We start from the raw sequence: 11,472 nt of genomic DNA, 5'->3' as shown, positions 1-11,472 counted from the left end.
GTTGTTAGGCCTGCAACCATTTTGCCTACTTTTCAACCTTTATTTATGCCCAGGGGTAGTGAGTCTTGCATGGGCCTAGTCTTTCTGTGGGTTGTCTTGAATTTAAACATCATGGAGGCCATGGATGGAATGGGATTGTGCTGATTTTTCAGTGATTTTCGTTTTTTGGGCCTGTACTTGTGGCCTTTTCACCAGGGGTATTTGAGTCTAGCATGGGCCTAGTCTTTCTGTGGGCTGTCTTGAACTTAAACATCATGGAGGGCATGGATGGAATGGGATTGTGCTGATTTTGCAGTGTTTTTCGATTTTTGGGGGTGTTCATGGGGAGGGACAGGCCATGTGGCTGGTGGCCATTTTGAGTGCAGCTACAGGCACTGGCCATGTGCTGGCAGGCAAGTGGCCATTTTGAATGCAGGCTTTGTTGTTAGGCCTGCAACCATTTTGCCTACTTTTCAACCTTTATTTATGCCCAGGGGTAGTGAGTATTGCATGGGCCTAGTCTTTCTGTGGGTTGTCTTGAATTTAAACATCATGGAGGCCATGGATGGAATGGGATTGTGCTGATTTTTCAGTGATTTTCGTTTTTTGGGCCTGTACTTGTGGCCTTTTCACCAGGGGTATTTGAGTCTAGCATGGGCCTAGTCTTTCTGTGGGCTGTCTTGAACTTAAACATCATGGAGGGCATGGATGGAATGGGATTGTGCTGATTTTGCAGTGTTTTTCGATTTTTGGGGGTGTTCATGGGGAGGGACAGGCCATGTGGCTGGTGGCCATTTTGAGTGCAGCTACAGGAACTGGCCATGTGCTGGCAGGCAAGTGGCCATTTTGAATGCAGGCTTTGTTGTTAGGCCTGCAACCATTTTGCCTACTTTTCAACCTTTATTTATGCCCAGGGGTAGTGAGTCTTGCATGGGCCTAGTCTTTCTGTGGATTGTCTTGAATTTAAACATCATGGAGGCCATGGATGGAATGGGTTTGTGCTGATTTTTCAGTGATTTTCGTTTTTTGGGCCTGTACTTGTGGCCTTTTCACCAGGGGTATTTGAGTCTAGCATGGGCCTAGTCATTCTGTGGGCTGTCTTGAACTTAAACATCATGGAGGGCATTGATGGAATGGGATTGTGCTGATTTTGCAGTGTTTTTCGATTTTTGGGGGTGTTCATGGGGAGGGACAGGCCATGTGGCTGGTGGCCATTTTGAGTGCAGCTACAGGCACTGGCCATGTGCTGGCAGGCAAGTGGCCATTTTGAATGCAGACTTTGTTGTTAGGCCTGCATCCATTTTGCCTACTTTTCAACCTTTATTTATGCCCAGGGGTAGTGAGTCTTGCATGGGCCTAGTCTTTCTGTGGGTTGTCTTGAATTTAAACATTATGGAGGGCATGGATGGATTGGGATTGTGCTGATTTTGCAGTGTTTTTCGATTTTTTTGTGCTGTATAACTGAACTGATGTTCCTCTGTCTTCCATTTTTTTTAGGTACACAAGACTCAAGAGAACCACCAGTGCCAGGAAGAAGTCCTGCAGCGGTGTGTGTGTGCAGCATAACGTCACGCGACGTCACGTCTGGCCTCAGACAACTCTACAATTCGTGCAACTGCGGCCTGCTGTCTGACCTGCTCTGAAGAAGATGGCCCCAAAGAAAGGTCTCCGTAGCTCCTCTAGCAAGAAAGTTGCTAGTAAGGAGCAGAAGAAGCAAGTTACCAAGGAGGCTGGTGTGCCACCCGCCACGTTTTTTGGGAGAAAAAAAAAAGTACGCTTGCAGCAGCAGGATCTGCTGGGGACCAAGCTGGAAGCAGCACCCCTGCTCCATTGGGTTCAGTGCCTCCACCACCATGCCAACTTAAGTCAAAGCCCTTGAGTGCTTCAGAGGCAGTCAGTGTACTTCTCCAATCACCATCGACCAGTGATGTTGGCTCATCGCAAGAAAGTAGCAGCAATGTCCCTGAATCAACACAGGTTGTTGTAACTCATCTGACAAGTGTTGAACAACCACAGCCGCAACAACAACACCATGTGCAAGTACACGCCCAAGTACATGTGGAAGGAGAGGCAGCAAAAGGAGATGCGCAAGCAAAGGTGCATGGAGGTTCACAAGTGCCCACAATAGTTGTTCCTCCCGAAGTAGGGGCACATCAGGAAATCGACAATGAAGCCGAGGTATCATTGGAAGCCACTCCTCCTGATGATCATTCATTGTCTTCCACATCCCTAGCAAGGAAAAGATCAAGGGGGGTGTCTACATCTTCTTCAAGCCCACCTCGTTCTGATGCAAGTGATCTGTCTTGGGAACCACAACTGCGGTCTGACAGTGAGGCACACCATGATCTGACACAGGTACCTAAGCGTAAAAGGAAGGTCGTCCAAAAATTCAAACCTATGGAGTGTGATGAGGCTCAACAAGAAGTGACAGATACTGCTGGTGATGAAGCCTCTCACGATGACGACGAGCCAGTCATCACAAAGGTCACTGCAGCCCCACCGGGCATGCAGCAAAGAGACATTTTGACCCTATCCCGAGAAGCTGCTGAGCGTGATGATGATGTCGGCGAGGAGGCAAAGGAAATGGAATCATTAGATTTGGAGTTAAGTAGTACACCAAAACCTACCGCTTCCATATTTCTTCCTCGCAAGAAGGTACCCACCTCGTCCTCGACTTCAATTTGTGGTGGTGAAAGTGCAAAACGTACTGAAGTTCGGCAATCCACATCCTCCACTTCATCTGGCATTAGCAGCAGGACCACCACCACCAGTATCGCCGCCTCCTCCGGCCCCCAAAGACATTTCAAGTCTCCAGTTTGGGACTTCTATAGTGTTTGCCCAAAAAAGGAAAACGTAGCCATTTGTAGCATTTGTAAGCTTCGAGTTAGTCGTGGTAAGTTTGGTACCAACTATGGTACCGGAGGCCAGAGAGGTCATCTTAGGAGAACGCACGCTGTCCAATGGTTTGCGCACCTAGACGCGGTCAAGGAAGCCCGAATTGCACGTAATGAAAACGTTGATTTTTCATCTGATGATGACGAGGAGGAAGAAGACGATTCAAACACTTCACTTACACCCAGTACCCCTGTCAGCAGCACACCCCATGTGAGCCACACTAAGAGTGTGGGAGAGAGTGAGACATCAATGCGGAAAAGTTCATCAGCGAGCGTAACTGGGTCGAAGATATCATCATCATCCCGTAAATCCTTGGTCCAGGGCAAAATTAAAAAGATGTTGTTTACAGAAACGCAATATGAACGCAACCACCCACTGGCGAGTCTGTATAACACTAAGCTGGCTAAAATGCTAGCTCTGGACCTTCTCCCTTTTTCTTTTGTAGAAGGGGTTGGTTTTCTAGAATTAGTGGCAGCGCTCTGCCCTAAATGGAAGGTTCCTAGCCGGTTCTATTTTGCCTGAGTTGCGGTTACAGCACTACATGAAGATGTTCTGAAGGTGATTGGGGCAGCTTTGCAGAAGAGTGCTGTTCACACTATACATCTGACAACAGACATGTGGACCAGTGGCGCAGGCGCTGATTACATGTGCATCACTGCACACTGGGTCTCTTTTTCAGGGGCTAAAGCAAAGCTAAACACAGGTGTTGACACGAACATTGTTTTTAAAGCTGCTCGGAAACATGCAACACTAGCCATGTTTGGTTTGGAGAAACGTCACACAGCAGAAAACATTTTGGATGTCTTTAACACAAAGGTCCTTCACTGGCTGTCCCCACTAAAACGCCGGGTTGGTTATGTTTCCACGGACAATGGCGCCAATATAGTTAAGGCCATGAGGGACGGTGACTATTTCAGAGTGCCGTGTTTGGCGCACTGTATAAACCTGGTTGTCCAAAAATTCTTGGCTAATAAAGCCAGTGCAGCGTACAGTGTATTGGACACCTGCCGAAAAATGTGCAAGCATTTCAGCCATTCTTTTAAGGCCCGGAAGCAGCTGAGGAGCCTGCTATATCAACGTAAAATGCCAGTGAAAGCACTCATCCAGGAGGTGGTAACACGTTGGAACTCAACCTTCTACATGCTTGAGCGTCTGTATGAGCAGTATACGGAACTCGATCAATATTTCCTTACAGAGGGTACAGAGGAGCTGAGGATGGGTGGGCCGCAATGGAACATAGTTCAAAGCCTGACACGCATGCTTCGTCCTTTTGAGTTCTTCACGCGTGCAGTCAGCAAGGAGGACTCAAATTTGGGAAAAGCTATCCCATTGTTGTACATGCTGGAGGACCAACTGAAGGAGGTGTGTTCTGTGTTTGAAAAAGATGACAAAAACCAAGACTCTTTGCTTCTGGCTGAGCAATTATTAGAGCTCCTACAAGGTGATGAACGTCTTAAAAAGATCCTCCTCCTCCAGACTCCTATTTCCATCAAACCAGAGGGCTGGTTTACGCCCAATGAAGAAAGACTCATCAGCAATTGTGGGGGTGTTGTTGTACCTCTTTGCAGGTGAGTTGACGGCTCTGGGACCATTGTTGGGAAGCTCTAATACCGGATAAAAGTGGTTTGGACAAAATCCCAGTGAGAAATGTTTTTGTGTTTTTGATGACTTGCTTGCCTTTTAGGTGCTCTTGGGGAAGGTTCTGTCTGTTTGTGGGTGAGTTTCGTGGTCTGGGAGCACTGCTGGGATACTCTAATCTTGATTGCATTTGCTTTTCAGGAAATCCTTCTTGGCAACCCCGACTTATGGCCTAGCTACGCAGCGCGTTTGGACCGAAGGCCGAGAAATATTGCAAGTATGAGATTTTGCTTTTGGCCTGTTTGGGGGTGTTATGCTTCTTGGCGGGTGGGTTGGCGGGTCTTGGGGCATTCCTGGGAATGTCTAATACCGGGTAGAAGTGGTTGGGACAAAATCCAGGCCGATTTTTTTTGGGGCTATTTCTGACATTTTGCTCAATGTAGCGTTTTCGGGGGCCTGTTTGGGGGGCTCCCTGGTGTTTGTGGGTGGGTTTCGGGGTCTGGGCGCACTGCTGGCTATATATACTTTACTTTGCAAGAGGTTTGAAGCAAATCCATGGTGGCAGAGGGGAGTTAGGGCCTAGCTGCAGAGCGCGCGCGGAGTGATTTGGGAAATTTGTGAAAAATTGACTAAGTCCCCGTTTTTGTACTTTTGCTCTTTGGCTGTTGGGGGGTCTTCTACTCGTTTTCTCCTGGGTTGACGGCTCTGGGGCCATTGCTGGGAAGCTCTAATACCGGATAAAAGTGTTTTGGACCAAATCCCAGGCGGAAAGTTTTTTGTGTTTTTGATGACTTGCTTGCCTTTGAGGTGCTCTTAGGGGGGGTTCCGTCTGTTTGTGGGTGAGTTTCGTGGTCTGGGAGCACTGCTGGGACACTCTAATCTTGATTGCATTTGCTTTTCAGCAAATCCGTCGTGGCAACCCCGACTTATGGCCTAGCTACGCAGTGCGTTTCGACCGAAGGCCGAGAAATATTGCAAGTATGAGATTTTGCTTTTGGCCTGTTTGGGGGTGTTATGCTTCTTGGCGGGTGAGTTGGCGTGTCTTGGGGCATTCCTGGGAAGGTCTAACACCGGGTAGAAGTGGTTGGGACAAAATCCAGGCCGATTTTTTTTGGGCTATTTCTGACATTTTGCTCAATGTAGCGTTTTCGGGGGCCTGTTTGGGGGGCTTCCTGGTGTTTGTGGGTGGGTTTTGGGGTCTGGGCGCACTGCTGGCTATATATACTTTACTTTGCAAGAGGTTTGAAGCAAATCCATGGTGGCAGAGGGGAGTTAGGGCCTAGCTGCAGAGCGCGCGCGGAGTGATTTGGGAAATTTGTGAAAAATTGACTAAGTCCCCATTTTTGTACTTTTGCTCTTTGGCTGTTTGGGGGTCTTCTACTCATTTTCTCCTGGGTTGACGGCTCTGGGGCCATTGCTGGGAAGCTCTAATACCGGATAAAAGTGTTTTGGACCAAATCCCAGGCGGAAATTTTTTTGTGTTTTTGATGACTTGCTTGCCTTTGATGTGCTCTTAGGGGGGGTTCCGTCTGTTTGTGGGTGAGTTTTGTGGTCTGGGAGCACTGCTGGGACACTCTAATCTTGATTGCATTTGCTTTTCAGGAAATCCGTCGTGGCAACCCGGACTTATGGCCTAGCTACGCAGCGCGTTTGGACCGAAGGCAGAGAAATATTGCAAGTATGAGATTTTGCTTTTGGCCTGTTTGGGGGTGTTATGCTTCTTGGCGGGTGGGTTGGCGGGTCTTGGGGCATTCCTGGGAAGGTCTAATACTGGGTAGAAGTGGTTGGGACAAAATCCAGGCCGATTTTTTTTTTGGCTATTTCTCACATTTTGCTCAATGTAGCGTTTTCGGGGGCCTGTTTGGGGGTCTCCCTGGTGTTTGTGGGTGGGTTTCGGGGTCTGGGCACACTGCTGGCTATATATACTTTACTTTGCAAGAGGTTTGAAGCAAATCCATGGTGGCAGAGGGGAGTTAGGGCCTAGCTGCAGAGCGCGCACGGAGTGATTTGGGAAATTTGTGAAAAATTGACTAAATCCCCATTTTTTTACTTTTGCTCTTTGGCTGTTTGGGGGTCTTCTACTCGTTTTCTCCTTGGTTGACGGCTCTGGGGCCATTGCTGGGAAGCTCTAATACCGGATAAAAGTGTTTCGGACCAAATCCCAGGCGGAAAATCTTTTGTGTTTTTGATGACTTGCTTGCCTTTGAGGTGCTCTTAGGGGGAGTTCCGTCTGTTTGTGGGTGAGTTTCGTGGTCTGGGAGCACTGCTGGGACACTCTAATCTTGATTGCATTTGCTTTTCAGGAAATCCGTCGTGGCAACCCCGACTTATGGCCTAGCTACGCAGTGCGTTTGGACCGAAGGCCGAGAAATATTGCAAGTATGAGATTTTGCTTTTGGCCTGTTTGGGGGTGTTATGCTTCTTGGCGGGTGAGTTGGCGTGTCTTGGGGCATTCCTGGGAAGGTCTAACACCGGGTAGAAGTGGTTGGGACAAAATCCAGGCCGATTTTTTTTGGGCTATTTCTGACATTTTGCTCAATGTAGCGTTTTCGGGGGCCTGTTTGGGGGCTTCCTGGTGTTTGTGGGTGGGTTTTGGGGTCTGGGCGCACTGCTGGCTATATATACTTTACTTTGCAAGAGGTTTGAAGCAAATCCATGGTGGCAGATGGGAGTTATTGCCTAGCTGCAGAGCGCGCGCGGAGTGATTTGGGAAATTTGTGAAAAATTGACTAAGTCCCCATTTTTGTACTTTTGCTCTTTGGCTGTTTGGGGGTCTTCTACTCGTTTTCTCCTGGGTTGACGGCTCTGGGGCCATTGCTGGGAAGCTCTAATACCGGATAAAAGTGTTTTGGACCAAATCCCAGGCGGAAAATTTTTTGTGTTTTTGATGACTTGCTTGCCTTTGATGTGCTCTTAGGGGGGGTTCCGTCTGTTTGTGGGTGAGTTTTGTGGTCTGGGAGCACTGCTGGGACACTCTAATCTTGATTGCATTTGCTTTTCAGGAAATCCGTCGTGGCAACCCCGACTTATGGCCTAGCTACGCAGCGCGTTTGGACCGAAGGCAGAGAAATATTGCAAGTATGAGATTTAGCTTTTGGCCTGTTTGGGGGTGTTATGCTTCTTGGCGGGTGGGTTGGCGGGTCTTGGGGCATTCCTGGGAAGGTCTAATACTGGGTAGAAGTGGTTGGGACAAAATCCAGGCCGATTTTTTTTTTGGCTATTTCTCACATTTTGCTCAATGTAGCGTTTTCGGGGGCCTGTTTGGGGGTCTCCCTGGTCTTTGTGGGTGGGTTTCGGGGTCTGGGCACACTTCTGGCTATATATACTTTACTTTGCAAGAGGTTTGAAGCAAATCCATGGTGGCAGAGGGGAGTTAGGGCCTAGCTGCAGAGCGCGCGCGGAGTGATTTGGGAAATTTGTGAAAAATTGACTAAGTCCCCATTTTTGTACTTTTGCTCTTTGGCTGTTTGGGGGTCTTCTACTCGTTTTCTCCTGGGTTGACGGCTCTGGGGCCATTGCTGGGAAGCTCTAATACCGGATAAAAGTGTTTTGGACCAAATCCCAGGCGAAATTTTTTTTGTGTTTTTGATGAATTGCTTGCCTTTGAGGTGCTCTTAGGGGGGGTTCCGTCTGTTTGTGGGTGAGTTTCGTGGTCTGGGAGCACTGCTGGGACACTCTAATCTTGATTGCATTTGCTTTTCAGGAAATCCGTCGTGGCAACCCCGACTTATGGCCTAGCTACGAAGTGCGTTTGGACCGAAGGCCGAGAAATATTGCAAGTATGAGATTTTGCTTTTGGCCTGTTTGGGGGTGTTATGCTTCTTGGCGGGTGGGTTGGCGTGTCTTGGGGCATTCCTGGGAAGGTCTAATACCGGGTAGAAGTGGTTGGGACAAAATCCAGGCCGATTTTTTTTGGCTATTTCTGACATTTTGCTCAATGTAGCGTTTTCGGGGGCCTGTTTGGGGGGCTTCCTGGTGTTTGTGGGTGAGTTTCGTGGTCTGGGAGCACTGCTGGGACACTCTAATCTTGATTGCATTTGCTTTTCAGGAAATCCTTCGTGGCAACCCCGACTTATGGCCTAGCTACGCAGCGCGTTTGGACCGAAGGCCGAGAAATATTGCAAGTATGAGATTTTGCTTTTGGCCTGTTTGGGGGTGTTATGCTTCTTGGCGGGTGGGTTGGCGTGTCTTGGGGCATTCCTGGGAAGGTCTAATACTGGGTAGAAGTGGTTGGGACAAAATCCTCGCGGAAAAGCCTTTTGGCACTTTTTGTAACTTAGGGTTCGTTAGGGTTAGCCCTAGCAGCAGGATTGCATGTGTTTCGGGGTGTTCTAGATTTTTGCAACTGAGTTCTGGGGTCTTAGAGCACTCGTGAGAATGTGTAATTTTGGTTGCAAGTCATTTGAAGAAAATCCATGGTGGGAAAGGGGGGATTTGGCATAGTTAAAGAAAGCCTTTGCCACTATTCTTAACTTAGGGTTCGTTAGGGTTAGCAGTATTTCTATTGCATGTGTTTGAGTGGGGGGGATTTCGAGTCTTGGAGCGATGCTGGCTATGGCTACTTTTGCTTGGTTGCTTGCAAGTGGTTTGAATGCAATCCACGGTGGGTAAGGGGTAATTAGGAAGGGGGTACTTCGGCCTACTTTTAATTTCAAAGTAAGTTTTGTCACCAGTTTTCTGCTACGCCTCGTTTTTTGAGATTTGATTGGGGCTCTTCTACATTTTTGCGACTGGCTTTAGTAAAGGTCTGGGTGGGAGCACTGCTAGGAAGATCTAATTTTGTTCTAAAACACAGTTTACAGTACACCTAGCTTGAGGGGCAAGATCCGCTACATTAATTTGCCCATACTTATTTATCCTTCAAAAGGTGACTCAGAGTACGCACTTTCAAAAATATTGTACTGTCTACTAGGAAAATCAAATTGTGACTTTTTGCACTCCACAGCCTACATACCTTATATTTATTTATCAGTGGTGTTATAATATTATATCACTTCCTGTTTTTCATTGAATAATTACAGGCCGGGTTTCAGTCTCTGCAATGGGGAAAAAAGGATGGAGTCAGGCTTCACAGTAGCGAGCCACAATTCAGCATCAGGCAGGCAGTGGACAGGGTGTCTTCTGGTGACCAACATCGATGGACGAAGCGTCGGCTGCAATGGAGGAGAGCCGCTAATAGGAGGATTTTTTTTCTGCAGGCAACTTACTTACCACTTCCAACAGGACCACTACAACCACATAGATACAGTATCCCTTGCCTTTTTCTCTGACTGTGACTGCATTTCTTGGATCTCTCTCTGCTTCGAAATTGATCCCTTAACACATCACTTAGTCCACTCCACTATCACATCTGCACCACACATAGTCATTTGTAAGTGCTCCTATGTAATTCGCAAGTCGCAGCACGCCCCAGGCCATAGAGGACTGGGATGGCCCCAATGATGAAGCATGTCACCAAGGAGCAACCCTGGTGAGTGAGGGGACACCTAGAAAAAAAGCAATTTCTCCTTTTCTATCTACTATACCTTCCAGACCAACCCCACTGAGTGTTGTTGTGAATGGATTTATAGTGACCAGCAAGGCTCTCGGGTATCTGGCTAAGTACAGAGACCTTATGTTGAATATCGTTATCAATAATTCCACACAGGCCCTGTACTGTCGCATTTTTTCTTTCACAGTTGTCGAATGTACTACTTACTTTTTACTGACATGCATGCAGTAGTGCATGCACTTTCAAAGATTGATGGATAGGTTTGTACCCAAAGAATTGTTTATGTTCCATTGTTTGTCTATGCTGTGCTTTTTTTTACAGTGTGTCTTCTGGTGACCAACATCGATGGACGAAGCGTCGGCTGCAATGGAGGAGTGCCGCTAATAGGAGGATTTTTTTCTGCAGGCAACTTACTTACCACTTCCAACAGGACCACTACAACCACATAGATACAGTATCCCTTGCCTTTTTCTCTGACTGTGACTGCATTTCTTGTATCTCTCTCTGCTTCGAAATTGATCCCTTAACACATCACTTAGTCCACTCCACTATCACATCTGCACCACACATAGTCATTTGTAAGTGCTCCAACGTAATTCGCAAGTCGCAGCACGCCCCAGGCCGTAGAGGACTGGGATGGCCCCAATGATGAAGCATGTCACCAAGGGGCAACCCTGGTGAGTGAGGGGACACCTAGAAAAAAAGCAATTTCTCCTTTTCTATCTACTATACCTTCCAGACCAACCCCATTGAGTGTTGTTGTGAATGGATTTATAGTGACCAGCAAGGCTCTCGGGTATCTGGCTACAGAGACCTTATGTTGAATATCGTTATCAATAATTCCACACAGGCCCTGTACTGTCGCATTCTTTCTTCCACAGTTGTCGAATGTACTACTTACTTTTCACTGACATGTATGCAGTAGTGCATGCACTTTCAAAGATTGATGGATAGGTTTGTACCCAAAGATTTGTTTATGTTCACAATTGTTTGTCTATGCTGTGCTATTTTTTCTTGTCTCCCAAAACCTTTCCCAAAAACCCCCGTACCCATCCATTTTTCAAACCCTAACCCTCTTCCCCCGGGCTGTGTGGTTTTGATTGATGTGTGACTAAATGACAGCAATTATTCCACACACTTGCTGGGGAGGATAAGGTGATAGCCACAGGCTAGTGAAGAAATCCGAGGATATATTCTTACTCTGCTTGACAAAGAACCATTGCTAATGTGAAAGAACTTCAACCGAATTAGTAGTTATACTTTACCATTTGTTAGGCTACAATGTGGCACTGTTCTACTGTACTTCTGTCACCTGCTATATTCTCAGTTGTACCGTTGAATTGCTCAGGAGGACAAACCAGATTTCATTTTCTTTTTTTCATAGGCATGCAACTGCCACTGTGTCACACCACTAGTACCACCGCTATGAGGAAATTTTATCCGACCAAGATTGCCAACCATATTTGCTGTTTCCCGTGGAGACAGCCCTGGGTCTAGCCCTACTTTCAAACACAAATTACAGGTAAGAT

This window comes from Lissotriton vulgaris, chromosome 4_1 (genome assembly GCF_964263255.1).
Source record: "Lissotriton vulgaris chromosome 4_1, aLisVul1.2, whole genome shotgun sequence".
In the NCBI taxonomy this organism is placed as follows: Eukaryota; Metazoa; Chordata; class Amphibia; order Caudata; family Salamandridae; genus Lissotriton; species Lissotriton vulgaris.
Note: the sequence above shows the minus strand (reverse complement) of the source record.